This window comes from Mobula hypostoma, chromosome 2 (genome assembly GCF_963921235.1).
Source record: "Mobula hypostoma chromosome 2, sMobHyp1.1, whole genome shotgun sequence".
In the NCBI taxonomy this organism is placed as follows: Eukaryota; Metazoa; Chordata; class Chondrichthyes; order Myliobatiformes; family Myliobatidae; genus Mobula; species Mobula hypostoma.
In genome coordinates this window covers 57,508,367-57,527,240 of record NC_086098.1, presented here as the reverse complement: position 1 = coordinate 57,527,240, position 18,874 = coordinate 57,508,367, and the positions used below count along the sequence as shown (strand labels likewise).

The window sequence follows — 18,874 nt, the reverse complement described above, 5'->3', positions numbered from 1 at the left end:
AGCAGTGAGAGGTTGAAAATGTCCTTGAATACTCCCACCAGTTGATTGGCACAGGTTTTCAGAGCCTTACCAGGTACTCCATCAGGACCTTCCGCCTTGTGACGGTTCACTCTCTTTAAAGACAGCCTAACATCGGCCTCTGAGACAGAGATCACAGAATCATCAGGTGCAGCAGGGATCTTCATAGCTGTAGTTGTGTTCTCCCTTTCACAGCAGGCATAGAAGACATTGAGTTCATCTGGTAGTGAAGCATCGCTGCCATTCATGCTTTTGGGTTTCACTTTGTAGGAAGTAATGTCTTGCAGACTACGCCAGAGTTGTCGTACATCCAATTTCACCTCCAGCCTTTGAAATTGTCTCTTCACCCTTGAAATAGCCCTCCGCAAATCATACCTGTTTCTCTGGTACAGGCCTGGGTCACCAGAATTGAATGCCACAGGTCTAGCCTTCAGTAGACGACGTACCTCCTGGTTCATCCACGGCTTTTGGTTTGGGAATGTACAGTAAGTCTTTGTAGGCACGCAGTCATCCACACAGGTTTTAATGAAGTCAATAACAACTGCAGCATACTCATCCGGGTTTGAAGATGTATACCTGAATACAGTCCAGTCCACTGATTCAAGGCAGTCCTGTAGGTGCTCCTGTGCTTCCCCTGTCCATACCTTCTTGGTCCTCACTGCTGGTGCTGCAGTCTTCAGTCCCTGTCTATACTCAGGGAGTAGAAGTACAACCAGGTGATCACACTTCCCGAAGTGAGGGCATGGAATAGCACAGTAGGCATTCTTGATGGTGGTGTAACAATGGTCCAGTGTGTTGTTTCCTCTACTATTGCAAGTGATCTTTTGATGGTAATTGTTTAGTGATTTTTTTTTTTCAGACTGGCCTGTTAAAATTCCCCAAAACGATGGTGAAGCTTTAGGATACAGTGTTTCATGCATGTTGATCCCATTGCTTGGATCATCTAAAGCCTGATTGACATTGGCCAGAGGTGGAATTTATACCGCTACCAAAATGATCCTGAAAATCTCCCACGGTAGATAAAAAGGACAGCACTTAACTGTGAGATATTCCAGGTCTGGTGAGCAGAATTGGGACAGCACTAATATATTTGTGCACCAAGAAGAGTTGATCATGAGGCATATTCCTCCACTTCTGCTTTTCAGAGACTCTATAATCTATCCTGACGGTGTATAGTAAACTCATCGATCTAAATCGCTGCATCTGGTACAGAAGGGGTTAACCAGGATTCCTTAAAACTGAGGACATACGCAGTCCTAATGTCCCTCTGATTCAACACCCTAGCTCTGAGATCATCGATTTTATTCACATTTGCGGTATTGGGAGGCTACCCAATCGGCATTCCATCTGGGTAGCCTCCAACTTGATGGCATGAATATTGATTTCTTCTTCCACTGAACAAAGTCCATCCCCCCCCTTCCTCTATTCCTCACTCTGACCTTTCACTTCTTCTCACCTGCCTATTACTTTCCCCTGGGTCCTCTCCTCTTTCCCTTTCTCCACTCACTTCTCCGATCAGATTCTTTCTTCTCTAGCTCTTGACCTTTCCTGCCCACCTGGCTTCACCTTTTACTTTGCAGCCTGAAAATTTTACAGAACAGGAAACTTCTCTCGATGCATCCCCCCAGTGCAAATAGAAAGTCTCCCTGTTGCGGCAGAGATGATCCAAAGGGAATGCTGAAAAAAATATAGTCTACACGGCCACACAAAATGACTGGAATGTGCAGCTGAAAACATAACAGGAACTTTATTGATTGGAGCGCAGCAGAATGAGGGGTCATCTGACAGAGGTATGTATAAAAAGTCATCAGGCACACAAATAAGATGAAGCCTTTTTCCTCGAGGTAGGGAATCAAGAACTAGAAAGCATAGGATGAAGGTGAGGGGGAGAGATTTAATATGAAACCGAGGAGCAAATTTTTCACCCACAGAACATACGGTATATGGAATGAGCTGCCAGAGGAAGTGATTGAGGGAGGTACATTAACAACATTTAAAATGTAATTACAGATATATGGATCAGAAAGGTTTAGGGGGATATGAGTGAAATGAAGCCAAATGGGAAGAGCTTGGATGGGCACGGACCAATTGGGCTGAAACGTCATACTGGTTTATTCATTTATTCATATATTAATTTATTCAAAGATAAATTGTGAAACAGGACCTTCGGGTCCAATGAGAAGCACCACTCAGCAGCACGGCTAATTACAGGACAATTTACAATGACCAATTAACCCACTAACCGTTTTCTCATTGGAATGTGCGAGGAAAATGGAGCACCTACACATTCATGGGAAGGCGTACAAGCTTCTTAGAGATGGCTTCGGAATTGAACTCTGAACTCCGACGCTCTGAGCTGTAATAGCGTTGCTCTAACCACTATGCTAGGGTGTCGCCCAAATCTATGAATCTATACAACACAGAAACAAGGCCTACAGCCCAGTATATCTGCACTGACAATCAAGCATCCATTACAAGAATGATATGAATGAAAACCTCTATTTATTTTATTCAGAGTTACAACACGGCAACAGGCTCTTTTAGCCCAATAAGTCCACGCCACCCACATGACCAATTAGCCTGTTAAGCCGTACATCTTTGGAATATGAGAGGAAAGCAGAACACCTGAGAGAGCCTCACACAGTAATGGTTAAAGTGGACAAACTCCAAACAATCAGTGGCAGAACTGAACATGAGTCACTGGGGCTGTAATAGCTTAATTCTAACCACCCCTAGTTATATAGTAAGATTCCAGTTATATAAATAGATTAGTGAATTTAAAAATAGTATCTTTTGGGAAGAAATAAAATGGAGTTTTGATTCACAACGGGTTTGCAATGAGGTGATTTTGTTCCTTTCCACTCCTTGTGCCTCATCTGCTGGTATTTTTGTCGTTTCTGTAGCACTTGGACTTTTTTTTATGAGGCCAAGTTGCTAGCTCGACGCTTAACCCAGCACGGATAGAGAACGGTACAGTTGGATTTGAACTCAGAACCATTCACCTCAAAGTCTGGTGCTGGTGCCACTACACCACCAGCCAGCATTTTGCAATGAGTAACTGAGGAGAAACTGTGGCAAAAATGTCAGCGACAGGAGGATACAAAGATAATGTCATTTCCTAAAAGTAAAGTTGACAGGCAGAAAAAGTAAATTTATGATAGTTACCATGATTCAGGACATTTACAAAGACAGGTGTGTAAAAACGGCACGTAGGATCATTGGGGACCCGAGTCACCCCAACCACAAACTTGTCCAGCTGCTACCATCCGGGAAACGGTACTGCAGCATAAAAGCCAGGACCAACAGGCTCCGGGACAGCTTCTTCCACCAGGCCATCAGACTGCTTAACTCATGCTGAATTGAGTGTATTCTATTTTACATTCACTGTTCTATTTATTATAAATTATTAAAAATTACTATGATTGCACAATGCACATTTAGATGGAGACGTAACGTAAAGATTTTTACTCCTCATGTACATATGTGAAGGAGGCAAGAAATAAAGTCAATTCATTCATTCATTCATACAACTTGGAATGTTCCGCTTAATGGGAATTTAATATTCACTTTCAGGAGAGAATTGGATAGGTGCCAGCAAAGTGAAATGTTTCAGACTGTGGGGAAGGAACAGGGAACTGAGATTGATTGGATTGCCATTTCAAAAACTAGTGTGGCAGCAAGGGAGAAAATGGCCTCCACCTGTGTTGCACTTGTCTAAAAATAAACAAACAGACGAGGAAAAAAATTAAGCAGCAGTTCAATGAAACTAATTATAATGATTTGGAAAGAAATAAATTTAAATTATTACTTTTCCATCTGTGTGACTTCAGATCCCACTATTTCCATCCTATCAATAATAGGCTGCGGCCTGACCAGAAACCATCAAAGCATCACTTCAAAACCTTTTTCCTCGAGATTAAGGCTAATGCAGGACTATCACTGTTCACCACATTTCCACTTTATGCTCTTTAATACCTTTTTCTGTCATTATTTCTGTGTTTTCCAACCTTGTCTTCCTCTTATTTCACCTTTCACCTGCAGCATCTCTAAACTGACAATATTCTCAGGTACTGATTTCAAACTGTCATACAAATTCAATTTGTAAGGAGTGAACCACAGATTGCATTCAAGACACTATACTATTATTTCTTGTGAGAGTATTTTTCTGATTGAGGTTGAAGAGCCAAATACTGAAATATACTATTTCAAACAATATGAGATATGGATGTTGCAACTGATCTCAAAGATCTTGGACTTTTCTATATCACTGGATTTCTCCAGCTATAAGATTTCAAATGGTTAAATTTAAATTGTAAGCCATCTTGTTTGTGATTCTCCCCTTCAACAACCAATGGTCATAATTCTGCTGATGTGACCACAGACTTCATTTGGGGCAGGTCTTTATTTGCTTATAGAAATATAGAAACATAGAAAACCTACAGCACAATACAGGCCCTTCGGCCCACAGAGTTATGCCAAACATGTCCCTACCTTAGAAATTACTAGGCTAACCTATAGCCCTCTATTTTACTAAGCTGCATGTACCTATCTAAAGGTCCCTTAAAAGACCCTATCGTATCTGCCTCCACCACCGTTGCCAGCAGCCCATTCCACGCACTCACCACTCTCTGAGTAAAAAAAATTACCCCTGACATCTCCTCTGTATCTACTCCCCAGCACCATAAACCTGTGTCCCCTTGTGGCATTTCAGCCCTGGGAGAAAGCCTCTGACTATCCACAATGCCTCTCATCATCTTATACATTCATATTATACATCATCTTATACATCTCATATCTTATGTCTTGAATGCAGTCCTCCAGCTGTCAGAGAAGATTCTTGGGAATACAAGAATCTGGTTCATGGCTCCTTGGCAGGAACCTAGGCAAGACATGAAGAGTGAAGCAATACAAACTACCTGGATATCAGAACTCTGGCATCCTAGACAAAGGTTTAATTGAAAACATTAGACCAGGACAACCCTGCAGTTTAGCACTGAACAAAAAGGCACAGCAGTGCCTCCACATGCTAAGAAGATTAAGGCAAGCAATGTTCCCCACCCCACCATCTTAGCAGCGTTTTACAGGAACATCATTGAGTGCATCCTGACAAGCTGAATCTCCTTCTGGTGTGAGAACAGTCGAGCATCGGAAATCCCTACAAAGGACAGTGAGAACAGCTGAGAGAATCATAGGGATCTCCCTACCATCCATCGGGGACATTTTTCAGTAGTGCTGCATATGCAGGCCCTTAGTATGATTAAGGATAGCACCCTTCCATCCAGCATCCTCTTTGACTTTCTATCATCAGGCAGAAGACTACCATGCATAAACACAAAAACGGTCAGATGAGAAACAGTTGCTTCCTCCATGCCATTAGGCTTCTGAACACCTGGTCGCATCATACTCAGCGAGTGTCACTGGTTAACCTGTTCTGTACCTTACAATATTTAATACTAATGCACTTTAATTTGTTATTTATGTGTGATCCATCTGTAGATTTTATCCTTACCTTCATAAGTGTGTTATGTGTGCTATTGTGCTTTACACCCGGTTCAAAGAAACATTGTCTTGTTTCTATATAGATTGTATGGTTATATACATTATATACATATATATAAAAGTTAAATAACAATAAACTTGACCTGACTTGACACAACTAGTGCTGTGGATAAAGGAGCACCAGTGAATGCACGATACTTTTACTTCATCAGACATTTAATAAGGTGCTTCATCAAAGATTATGTGGAAAGTAAAAGTTCATGGTTTCAAGGTAACATATTGGTTTGGAAAGAAAATCGACATTAAAGAGGAAGAAATAAGTTATAAATAAGACTTTTTCTTCTCGGGAAGATGTAATGAATGACAGGGGATTAAAGCTGAAGTCTCAGCCTTTTACAATTATATCATGATTTGGATGAGGATTCTAAAATTACACTGGCTGACTGTGCTGATGACACAAGCAGAAGTTGACAAGTAAGCTGTGAGATGATAACATCAGAGAAGAAAGCAAAAAGTCATTGAGAAAAGAATCTTTTAAGTAGAATCATCCTCTAGCACATTAACAGTTGCACCATTTGTCCAACACTTCCATAACTGTTATTCCTTTCACATGTCACAATATCCCTTCAGACACCACCATCTGATACTCAAACTTCTTATTAGATGTACTACCAATTGACACCAGGACTAACGCTGCTAACTAATAGTACAACTCCGTCAGCCAACTGAGCCCACATAAGTTGTAGTGCATTAGCAAAGCAGCGATAATTCTTAGTCCTTGCAAATTTTGAACATGTCCAAATCTTGTGAAAAATAGCCCTGTTAAATTATCTATTATGAACATAATATTGACCAAAGTATGTTACTGGTATGTTTGCGTGAAACATAAATCAGTTTGTTCTCGAATATGGTATCAGACATCCTGAATATCGGTTGCAGGTGCACCCCAAGTAAATACTGCTATGCTCTTCTGTTATAGCGATAAAGCATTATAACACAATGGTGCTGGCGACATATGGTGATGTTTTGCAGGCAGCTCACACAACTTGATCATGGACAAGGATAGATCTGGTCCTAGGGTTGAGGGTCTGAACTGGAAGAAGGCCAAATTTGAAGAAATGAGAAAGGGTCTAAAAAGCGTGGATTGGGACAGGTTGTTCTCTGGCAAAGATGCGATCGGTAGGTGGGAAGCCTTCAAAGGAGAGATTTTGAGAGTGCAGAGCTTGTATGTTCCTGTCAGGATTAAAGGCAAAGTGAATAGGAATAAGGAATCTTGGTTCTCAAGGGATATTGCAACTCTGATAAAGAAGAAGAGGGAGTTGTATGACATGTATAGGAAACAGGGAGTAAATCAGGTGCTTGAGGAGTATAAGAAGTGCAAGAAAATACTTAAGAAAGAAATCAGGAGGGCTAAAAGAAGACATGAGGTTGCCTTGGCAGTCAAAGTAAAGGATAATCCAAAGAGCTTTTACAGGTATATTAAGAGCAAAAGGATTGTAAGGGATAAAATTGGTCCTCTTGAAGATCAGAGTGGTCGGCTATGTGCGGAACCAAAGGAAATGGGGGAGATCTTAAATAGGTTTTTTGCATCTGTATTTACTAAGGAAACTGGCATGAAGTCTATGGAATTAAGGGAAACAAGTAGTGAGATCATGGAAACTGTACAGATTGAAAAGGAGGAGGTGCTTGCTGTCTTGAGGAAAATTAAAATGGATAAATCCCCGGGACCTGACAGGGTGTTCCCTCGGACCTTGAAGGAGACTAGTGTTGAAATTGCAGGGGCCCTGGCAGAAATATTTAAAATGTCGCTGTCTACGGGTGAGGTGCCGGAGGATTGGAGAGTGGCTCATGTTGTTCCGTTGCTTAAAAAAGGATCGAAAAGTAATCCGGGAAATTATAGGCCGGTAAGTTTAACGTCGGTAGTAGTTAAGTTATTGGAGGGAGTACTAAGAGACAGAATCTACAAGCATTTGGATAGACATGGACCTATTAGGGAGAGTCAACATGGCTTTGTGTGTGGTAGGTCATGTTTGACCAATCTATTGGAGTTTTTTGAGGAGATTACCAGGAAAGTGGATGAAGGGAAAGCAGTGGATATTGTCTACATGGACTTCAGTAAGGCCTTTGACAAGGTCCCGCTGGGAAGTTAGTTAGGAAAATTCAGTCGCTTGGTATACATGGAGAGGTGGTAAATTGGATTAGACATTGGCTCAATGGTAGAAGCCAAAGAGTGGTAGTAGAGAATTGCTTCTCCGAGTGGAGGCCTGTAACTAGTGGTGTGCCACAGGGATCAGTGCTGGGTCCATTGTTATTTGTCATCTATATCAATGATCTGGATGATAATGTGGTAAATTGGATCAGCAAATTTGCTGATGATACAAAGATTGGAGGAGTAGTAGACAGTGAGGAAGGTTTTCAGAGCCTGCAGAGGGACTTGGACCAGCTGGAAAAATGGGCTGAAAAATGGCAGATGGAGCTTAATACAGACAAGTGTGAGGTATTGCACGTTGGAAGGACAAACCAAGGTAGAACATACAGGGTTAATGGTAAGGCACTGAGGAGTGCAGTGGAACAGAGGGATCTGGGAATACAGATACAAGATTCCCTAAAAGTGGTGTCACAGGTAGATAGGGTAGTAAAGAGATCTTTTGGTACATTGGCCTTTATTAATCAAAGTATTGAGTATAAGAGCTGGAATGTTATGATAAGGTTGTATAAGGCATTGGTGAGGCTGAATCTGGAGTAATGTGTTCAGTTTTGGTCACCAAATTACAAGAAGGATATAAATAAGGTTGAAAGAGTGCAGAGAAGGTATACAAGGATGTTGCCGGGACTTGAGAAACTCAGTTACAAAGAAAGGTTGAATAGGTTAGGACTTTATTCCCTGGAGCGTAGAAGAATGAGGGGAGATTTGATAGAGGTATATAAAATTATGATGGGTATAGATAGAGTGAATGCAAGCAGGCTTTTTCCACTGAGGTAAGGGGAGAAAAAAACCAGAGGACATGGGTTAAGGGTGAGGGGGGAAAAGTTTAAAGGGAACATTAGTGGGGGCTTCTTCATACAGAGAGTGGTGGGAGTATGGAATGAGCTGCCAGACGAGGTGGTAAATGTGGGTTCTTTTTTAACATTTAAGAATAAATTGGACAGATACATGGATGGGAGGTGTATGGAGGGATATGGTCCGTGTGCAGGTCAGTGGGACTAGGCAGAAAATGGTTCGGCACAGCCAAGAAGGGCCAAAAGGCCTGTTTCTGTGTTGTAGTTTTTTCCATGGTTTCTATGGTTTTTTCTAACTACTAGATATTCTACTAGACATGCTTTTTCTGAACTACAATGACTGCAATTCACAACCTGTAATCTACCTTAAAGAAATGTACTTTTGTACTGTCTAAACAAACTAGTGATTTACAATGCAAACACGAGGAATTCTGCAGATGCTGGAAATTCAAGCAACACACATCAAAGTTGCTGGTGAACACAGCAGGCCAGGCAGCATCTCTAGGAAGAAGTACAATAGACGTTTCGGGCCGAGACTCTTCGTCAGGACTATCCACAGCCTCCTCTACTGCAAAGATGAAGCCACACTCAGGTTGGAGGAACAACACCTTATATTCCGTCTGGGTAGCCTCCAACCTGATGGCATGAACACTGACTTCTCTAACTTCCGCTAATGCCCCACCTCCCCCTCGTACCCCATCCATTATTTATTTATATACACACACATTCTTTCTCTCTCTCTCCTTTTTCTCCCTCTGTCCCTCTGACTATACCCCTTGCCCATCCTCTAGGGTTTTCTTCCCACCTTTTCCTTCTCCCTGGGCCTCCTGTCCCATGATCCTCTCATATCCCTTTTGTCAATCACCTGTTCAGCTCTTGGCTCCATCCCTCCCCCTCTTGTCTTCTCCTATCATTTTGGATCTCCCCCTGCCTCTCCCCGTCCCACTTTCAAATCTCTTACTATCTCTTCCTACGTCGACTGTACCTCTTCCTAGAGATGCTGCCTGGCCTGCTGCATTCACCAGCAACTTTGATGTGTATTGTAGTGATTTCACAATCTTGCTGCTCCATGATGTTTGCTCGGCTCTCCACTGAACTGAGAATCTGTGGTCGGACACTCTTTCACGGACTTCAGTTCTGAATGTTATTTGCTTGCTTTTATTGTTCGCATGATTTTTTTTCTTTCTGCTCATTGGGTGTTTAACTGTCTTTCTGGGGGGCTTTGTGGCTGCCTGTAAGGAGACAAATCTCAAGGTTGTATAATGTATGCATACTTTGATAATAAATATACTTCGAACTTTGATTCGCTGAACTTGACTCTTGAAAATACAGGTACAGCCATTGTCAGGGTGGCCATTGCTGGGGGTGGATGCTATGTTGAGGTCCAAAGGCAGAAAATGAACTCGTGCTCGGCTACATCACTTTGTGACGATTAAAACAACAACCAGATTAAAGCATGGAGAGCAGAAAATGAGCCAATATTCAGCGACATCTACTTGCATTTGATCAGTCACCCTCTCTTCTCACTGCTATCATCGGGCAAGAGGTATAGGAAAGAAAACTGCAGTAATTCATCTTCTCCTTAAAAATGCCCCGGAGTTTTAAAGCTCATAGTGTAATATCCCTACTATACACAGCACATGGAAAATTTTAATAGAGCTGATGTACTTCATGGTTTAAACAATGAATAACTAATTTCCCAGTCAAACTGAAATGTCCAGGAGCAATAGCGAAGCATTAAATTATCACAATTACTTATTTAAAATTTACTTTTAATGCTGACACATCTGGGAGATTTGAGCCAGGTTTTATAACATGTCTAAAACATTTTGTTAGAAATGTATACACACTAGGTGATAAATAACACCACTTTAAATCAGCATTTCAGTTTTGTACATTTTGATGTTCATGTTGGTTTCTGCTTAGCTGAATTACTGCATCTTCATGGCATACTGATAGCTATTTGTTGTTTTGTACACTCAATAAATACTGTACTAATCCATATACCTCATTAATGAATGCTCTATAAGTGATGAGTTCAACATCTTGAACAGTCATTCAGCTTCCTGCACCAGAGCTGCTTAATAATTCCTCTTGAGGTGCCAAGAAACAACAGCCTAATCTATAAAATTTAAAAGGAGTGACAACAGTAAGCAAAGATGAGAACAAAATCTGTTTGTCTCTCTCTCTCTCTTTAATAGACATTTCACGTTCCTCCACCTGTTCCATTCTTTCGCTGATTAGGTCAGCAAGGAAATGGAGCACGGCAGTGATTCATCTGTTAAACTGATAAAGTTAGCAGATGACACCATTGTCACTGGACAATTCACCAGAGACAACAAATCCAAGTATCATCAGGAAGTAAACAAGCTAGAGTTCTGGTGCAAGTTGGAGCTAAACACCTTCAAAACCGTGGAGATGCAAATCAACTTCAGGAGAAATGTATCTCTTCTCCACCCACTCATCATCAACAACTCTACAATTAACAACACTACTTCAGCATTCAGGTTCCTGGGCATCATTATTTTACAGGACCTCATGTGGGAGAACTTTATCTCCTTCATTAACAAAAGGTTCTGCAGAGGATGTATTTCTTTCGACAGTTGGTAAAATTCCATCTTTCCCAGAACATACTGGTGTAATTCTACACTGCCATCATAGATAGCATCCTTACACATCAGTCATAATTGTCTGGTTTGGCGTAATATCCTCTCACAATTTATGAAAACTACAACAAGCTATCAGGTCAGCAGGAGAGGTCATTTGCTGCATTCTACCATCACTGTAGGATGTGTATTTATCCAGGACAAGCTGATGCAGGAAAAGCCATTGTAGAATTTAACCACACTGCAAACTGCCTTTTCCAAAAGCTCCTTTCTGGAAAGTGCTATAGGGCTATTAAAATAAAAAAACTTCATGCCTTTTTAAAAGTTTCTTCCTGCAGGCAGTTAATCTGTTCAACTATTCCAGTTAGCCACACCCACCACCCTTTATCTCAGTCACTGCTCTGCACTGTAAATACTTTAAAACACTTCTATAATCCTGTTTACAATGTAAATATATGCTGGTATGTATTTATGCACATTATATTCCATAGCCCTAGCTTAACCTCTGTTTTTAATATAATTCTTTATTCTTATAACTGCTGAATGTTATGTTTTGTTGTATGTCACATCAACACACCACAGCAAATCCCTAATACATGTGAATCTGTTTGACAAATAGAGCCGATCTTCGATCCTTGAGCCAGTCTGTAAAGGTCACAAGTTCATTCTCAAACAGTGGCTCTGACTCATCAATACAGCTGCACCTGCATGTTGCACTCCCCTTCCGAAATTCAATTTCCTTGGTGGCAATGCAGAGAAAAATGCCAAGCTGCCACCTTGTTATACATCTGGTACTGGCAAATGAGGACGACATTTTACTCATGATCCAGCTAGGTATGACTTCTGCTTACAGAAATCTCATCACTGTTGGTCAGCACCAACAGAAAACGGACAAAAGTGAACTGAAGGAGAGGTTTCAGTAATGGAACAATAACCATACAGCATCATTATCAGAGCAAGTTATCCTTTCAAAATTAAGCGGATTTGAAGAGGAGCAATTAAATATTGACACCAAACTGCACCAGTATATAAAAGGGGAGCTGACCAAAGACTTGAATAAACTAGTTTCAAGGATCATCTTAACTATAAAAGGAGTTAGAGTGACAGAGAAATTTATGAAAAAAATTAGAAGTCCTGGAGGTATGCCAGCTGGAAACCAAATCTGGAGGAGAGCAGAGATTTTAAAGGCTCTTGAGGTTGGAAGAAATTGCAGAATTAAGATGACATGGGAACCTTAATGGAATTCAAATGCATATAATTTTGAGCTATCAGTCTCAAACACAAGTACTTCATTTTATTTTTGTCTACCACATTCCGAGAAAACAGGTGGTGATGAAATTGATCATCCTAGTAATTACTCTGGTGCACCTTCAACTCTCTGATCCTGGGGGAGCAGAATATGTTAATGTATTTAAAATAAAAAGTCAAAGCATTTGCTGAACCCAAGTGTCATCCAATGTAACATAAATAAATTTGACATAGATTGTAAGAGTATTAAAATTATCTTACCACGGTGGATCTGGTTTCAGAGCCAAAAAACTGGGGACCCTTGATGAATTGTGTTGATCCAAAACATCCACTGTCCATTTCCCTCCATAGATGCTTCCTAATCCACTGAGATCCTCCGGCGCTTTTTGTATTGCTCCAGGTTCCAGTATCTGTAGTCTCTTGAGTGTCCAGTGACAGGTAAACTCCTGAACATAAGCAGTCTCAGAAGATCAAAGAGGTAAAACTGTCCGCAGTGTTGATAGGAGATCCCTTAGTCAGAGGAACAGAGATGAGGTTCTCTGGGCACAATAGAGATATCTGGATGGTATGTTGCTTCCCTATGCCAGGATCAGGGTGTCTTGGATCGGGTCCACAGCATTCTCAAGGGTGAGGGTGAGCAGCCAGAATTCCTGGCGCATATTAGCACCAATGACATAGGTAGAAAAGGTGAGGAGGTCCTAAAGAGACATTTTAGAGAAGTAGGTAGAAAACTAAAAAACAGGACCTCCAGGGTAGTAATCTCTACCTGTGTCATATGCCAGTGAGGGTAGGAATAGAATGATTACACACATGAATGCATGGCTGAGGTACTGGTGCATGGGGGAGGGGTTGAGATTTCTGGATCATTGGCATCTCTTCTGGTAAGGTATGACCTGTACAAAAGGGATAGGCTACACCTGAACCTGAGTGGGTCCAATAACCTGGAGTGCAGGGGGATGGGAACCAGAGTGATAGCACTGAAGATTAAGTAGTTGGTTTACAAACAGAGGCAATGTGTAGAGTGACTCCAACAACGAGAGGCTGATGATAAGGCAAAATTGCAGTCAACAGGATGAGTTGCAATGTAAAAGGTGGACAAAATCAAAAAGGGTGAATACAGGACTGAAGGTGATAATAATATGATCAAATTCACTCTGAAATTTGAGAAGGAGAAGCTAAAGTCAGATGTATGTGTATTATAGTGGCACTTAACCACACATTGCTCTGTGACGACACCAGTGCCAAACTGTAAGGATCCTAATGCCCTTCTCTTGGCCAACATCAGTGGCGTGGAGAGGGGAGACTTGCAGCATGGGCAACTGCCGGTCTTCCATACAACCTTGCCGAGGCCTGCACCCTGGAAATCTTCCAAGGTGCAAATCCATGGTCTCATGAGACTAACCGATACCTAATAGTGGAGTAAAGGGAATTATAGAGGCATGAGAGAGGAGTTAGAAACATAGAAACATAGAAAACCCACAGCACAATACAGGGCCTTCGGCCTACAAAGTTGTGCCGAACATGTCCCTACCTTAGAAATTACTAGGCTTACCTATAGCCCTCTATTTTTCTGAGCTCCATATACCTATCCAAAAGTCTCTTAAAAGACCCTGTTGTATCCGCCTCCACCACTGTTGCCAGCAGCCCATTCCACGCACTCAGCACTCTCTGAGTAAAAAACTTACCCCTGACATCTCCTCTGAATTTACTCCCCAGCACCTTAAACCTGTGTCTTCTTGTGGCAACCATTTCAGCCCTGGGAAGAAGCCTCTGACTTTCCACACAATCAATGCCTCTCATCAACTTATACACCTCTATCAGGTCACCTCTCATCCTCCGTCGCTCCAAGGAGAAAAGGCTGAGTTCATTCAACCTACTCTCATAAGTTATGCTGCCCAGTCCAGGCAACATCCTTGTAAATCTCCTCTGCACCCTTTCTATGGCTTCCACACCCTTCCTGGAATGAGGCGACCAGAACTGAGCACAGTACTCCAAGTGGAGTCTGACCAGGGTCCTATATAGCTGCAACATTACCTCTCGGATCCTAAATTCAATTCCACGATTGATGAAGGCCAATACACCGTATGCCTTCTTAACCACAAAGTCAACCTGCGCAGCTGCTTTGAGTGTCCTATGGACTCGGACCCCAAGATCCCTTTGATCCTCCACACTGCCAAGAGTCTTACCATTAATGCTATATTCTGCCACCATATTTGACCTACCAAAATGAACCACTTCACACTTATCTGGGTTGAATTCCATCTGCCATTTCTCAGTCCAGTTTTGCATCCTATCAATGTCCCAGTGTAACCTCTGACAACCCTCCACACTATCCACAACACCCCCAAGCTTTGTGTCATCAGCAAACTTACTAACTCATCCCTCCACTTCGTCGTCCAGTTCACTTATAAAAATCATGAAGAGTAAGGGTCCCAGAACAGGTCCCTGAGGCACTCCACTGGTGACCGGCGTCCATGCAGAATATAACCCATCTACAACCACTCTTTGCCTTTCTGTGGGCAAGCCAGTTCTGGATCCACAAAGCAATGTCCCCTTGGATCCCGTGCCTCCTTACTTTCCCAATAAGCCTTGAATGGGGTACCTTATCAAATGCCTTGCTGAAATCCATATACACTATATCTACAGCTCTTCCTTCATCAATGTGTTGAGTTATATCCTTAAAAAATTCAATTCAACTTTTAAGGCATGACCTGCCCTTGACAAAGCCACGCTGACTATTCCTAATCATATTATATCTCTGCAAATGTTCATAAATCCTTCCTCTCAGGATCTTCTCCATCAACTTACCAACCACTGAGGTAAGACTCACTGGTCTATAATTTCCTGGGCTATCTCGAATCCCTTTCTTGAATAAAGGAACAACATTTGCAACCCTCCAATCCTCCAGAACCTCTCCCATCCCCATTGATGATGCAAACATCATCGCCAGAGGCTCAGCAATCTCCTCCCTCACCTCCCACAGTAGCCTGGGGTACATCACATCCGGTCCTGGCAACTTATCCAACTTGATGCTTTCCGAAAGCTCCAGAACATTTGGCCAGAACTGAGTGGAAAAGAACACTGGTAGGGATTACAGTAGATAAGCAATGGCTGGAATTTCTGGAAGCAATTCAGAAGGCACAGGATATATACATCCCAAATAGGAAAAAGTATTCAAAAGGCAAAAAGACACAACCATGACTAACAAGAGAAGTCAAAACCAACATAAAAGCCAAAGAGAGGGCATATAATAGAGCAAAACTTAGTGGGAAGTTAGATGATTGGGAAGCTTCTAAATACCAACTGAAGGCAACTAAAAAAGTCATTAAGAAGGTAAAGGTGGAATAAGAAAGTAATCTAGCCAATGATATTAAAGAGGATACAAAAAGTTTCTTCAGATACATGAAGTGTAGAAAAGAGATGAGTGTGCTTATTGAACCATGGAAAACAATGCTGGAGAGGTAGTAGTGGGGGACAAGAAAATGGCAGAAGAACAGAAATTTGTATCAGTCTTCACTGTGGAAGACACTAGTAGTATGGCAGAGGTTCAGGGGTCATGAAGTACGTGAAATTATCATTACTGGGGAGAAGCTCCATGGGAAACTGAAAGATCTGAAGGTAGGTATGCCACTTGGAGCAGATGGTGTACATCCCAGGGTTCTGAAAGAGGTGGCTGATGAGATTGTGGAGAAATTAGTAATGACCTGCCAAGAATCACTAGATTCCAGAATCGTTCCAGAAGATTAGAAAATTGTAAATGTCACTCCACTCACCAAGAAGGAAGAGAGGCAGAAGAAAGGAAGTTATAGGCCAGTTAGTCTGACCTCAGGGATTGGGAAGATTGGAGTTGATTATTATGGAGAAGGATAAGTTTCAGGGTACCTGGAGGCACTTGATAAAATATGCCATAGTGAGCATGGCTTTCATAAGGGAAAAGCTTGTCTGACAAATCTGTTGGATTTCTTTGAAGAAATAACGAGCAGGATGGACAAAGGGGAATTGGTTGATGTATTATGTATTTGGATTTTCAGAAGACTTTTGACAAAGTGCCACAAATGAGGCTGCTTAACAAGCTATGAGCCGATTGTATTACAGGAAAGATTCTAGCATGGATAAAGCAGTGGCTGACTGGCAGGAGACAAAGAGTAGTTTTGAGGAAGTAGAGAGGCTACAGGACTTAGATTAAGAGAATGGGCAAAGAAATGGCAGATGGGATACAGTGACAGGAAATGTATGGTCATGCACTTTGGTAGAACAAATGAAAGGGTTGACTATATTATAAATGTAGAGAAAATACAAAAAACTGAGGCACACAAGTGCTTGTGAATTCTTGTGCAGGAATCCCTAAAGGTTAATTTGCAGATTGAGTCAGTGGTGAGGAAGGTAAATACAATGTTAGCATTCATCTCAAGTGGACTAGAATATAAAACAAGGATGTAATGTTGAAACTTTATAAAGCACTGTTGAGGCCTCACTTGGAGTATTGTGAGCAGTTTTGAGCCCCTTATCTTAGAAAGGATGTGCTGAAACTGTGGAGGGTTCAAAGGAGGTTCACGAAAATGGCTTGTCATATGAAGACCATTTGATGGCTCTGGGCATATATTCACTGGAATTCAGTGAAACCTATAAAATGTTGAAAGGACTTGATAGAGTGGCTGTGGAGAGAATGTTTTCCATGGGGGAAGAGTCAAAGACCAGAGAGCACAGCCTCAGAAAAGAGGAGCATCCTTTTAGGAGGAATTTGTTTAGCCACAGAGTAGTGAATCGATGGAATTCTTTGCCACAGGCATCTGTGAAGGCCAAGTCTGTATATCTATTTAAGACATTGGTTGATAGAGCCTAGATTATTCAGGGCACAAAGGAACATGGGGAGAAGGCAGGAGATTGGGGCTGAGAGGAAAATTGGATCAGCCATGGTGAAATGACGGAACAGATTTGATAGTCCATATGGCCTACTTCTTGCTCTTATGTCTTCCAGTCTTTTGGTCTAAGCAAATCAATTTATTTTGATCATGATGCACTAACAGAATAGTCGTATCACCCAAAAGCAGACAGTAGGAACCGTGTGCATGTTAATGAAAGTTCTGCACTAGTTTGAAAAGTTCCTTTTGAAATTAGATTGTGCTGCTCAGGGCAGGCACTGAGCATTTTGAGAAAGATTTGGACTCATAGAGTGTTACAGAATGGAAATAATTATTTTGACTTATCAAAACCATGCTGATTGTCAACTATTATACCAATCTTACCCTAACACATTATATTTTCATCATATTCCAAACAATTGGGTGGCACGGTAGTGCAGTGGCTAGCACAATGCTTTACAGTGCAGATAATCCAGGTTCAATTCCCGCTCTGCCTGTAAGGAGTTTGTACGTTCTGCTGTTGACCTTGTGGGCTTCCTCCAGATGCTCCAGTTCCCTCCCAGATTCAAGAAACGTACTGCCTGATAGGTCAATTGGTCATTATAAATTGTCCTGTGATTAGGCTCGGATTAAATTTGGGACTGCTGGGCAGTTCAGCTTGAATGGCCAGAAGGGACATTGAATTTTTGAATTTTTCGGGTTTTTTTTTCCATCGGCGTTCAGAGAGGCGGGACTGCGCAGGCGTGTGACGTCGGGCAGCGAAGCGCGGAAATTTTAAAAGGACAGAGATCCTGCTTCGGGTTTAATTCGAAGAAGGAAGTCCGAGAATCGGAGTGGGAGTGTGGAGGAAGCCATTTTTGAATTTTTCGGGTTTTTTTTCCATCAGCTTTCAGAGAGGCGGGACTGCGCACGCATGTGACATCGGGCAGTGAAGCGCGGAAGATATAAAAGGAACAGAGCCTCATACAGCAGGCAGCGTAGTTTGCAGGCTGCAGAGTGAGCCGGGAGCAGAGTGAAGGCTTAAGGGCTTCATCTCAACGGGCGAGGCGAGGAAGGTTTGGTATTCATTTTTTGTTGTTATTTGAGGAGGGGGCAGTATGAGTGTGAGGGAAGTTTGTTGTTCTCGGTGTCGGATGTGGGAGGCCCTGGAGTCTCCAAGCCTCCCAGACGTCCACATCTGCATCAGGTGCGCCAAGATGCAGCTCCTAAGGGACCGCGTTAGGGAACTGGAGCTGCAGCTCGATGACCTTCGTCTAGTCAGGGAGAGTGAGGAGTTGATAGACAGGAGTTACAGGCAGGTGGTCACACTGGGGCCACGGGAGGCAGACAAGTGGGTCACGGTTAGGAGGTGGAAGGGGAAGAGTCAGGTAACAGAGAGTACCCCGGTGGCTGTGCCCCTTGACAATAGGTACTCCTGTTTGAGTACTGTTGGGGTGACAGCTTACCTGGGGGAAGCAACAGTGGCCGTGCCTCCAGCACAGAGTCCGGCCCTGTAGCTCAGAAGGGTAGGGAAAGGAAGAGGAGGACAGTTGTAATAGGGGACTCAATAGTAAGGAGGTCAGATAGGCGATTCTGTGGACACAGTTTAGAGACCCGGATGGTAGTTTGCCTCCCTGGTGCTAGGGTCCGGGATATTTCTGA

The 18,874-nt window shown here is 42.3% G+C and overlaps 1 long non-coding RNA gene across 1 annotated transcript in view; it reads right to left on the bottom strand.

The window, feature by feature from the left end:
- Positions 1 to 15,363, bottom strand: part of LOC134340302 (uncharacterized) — a 46,173-nt gene extending 30,810 nt beyond the window's left edge. The window contains exon 1 of the long non-coding RNA XR_010016518.1: positions 12,633 to 15,363. This is a non-coding gene — a long non-coding RNA (uncharacterized LOC134340302). The remainder of the gene's footprint in view (positions 1 to 12,632) is intronic.
- Between the last annotated feature and the right edge of the window lie 3,511 nt (positions 15,364 to 18,874).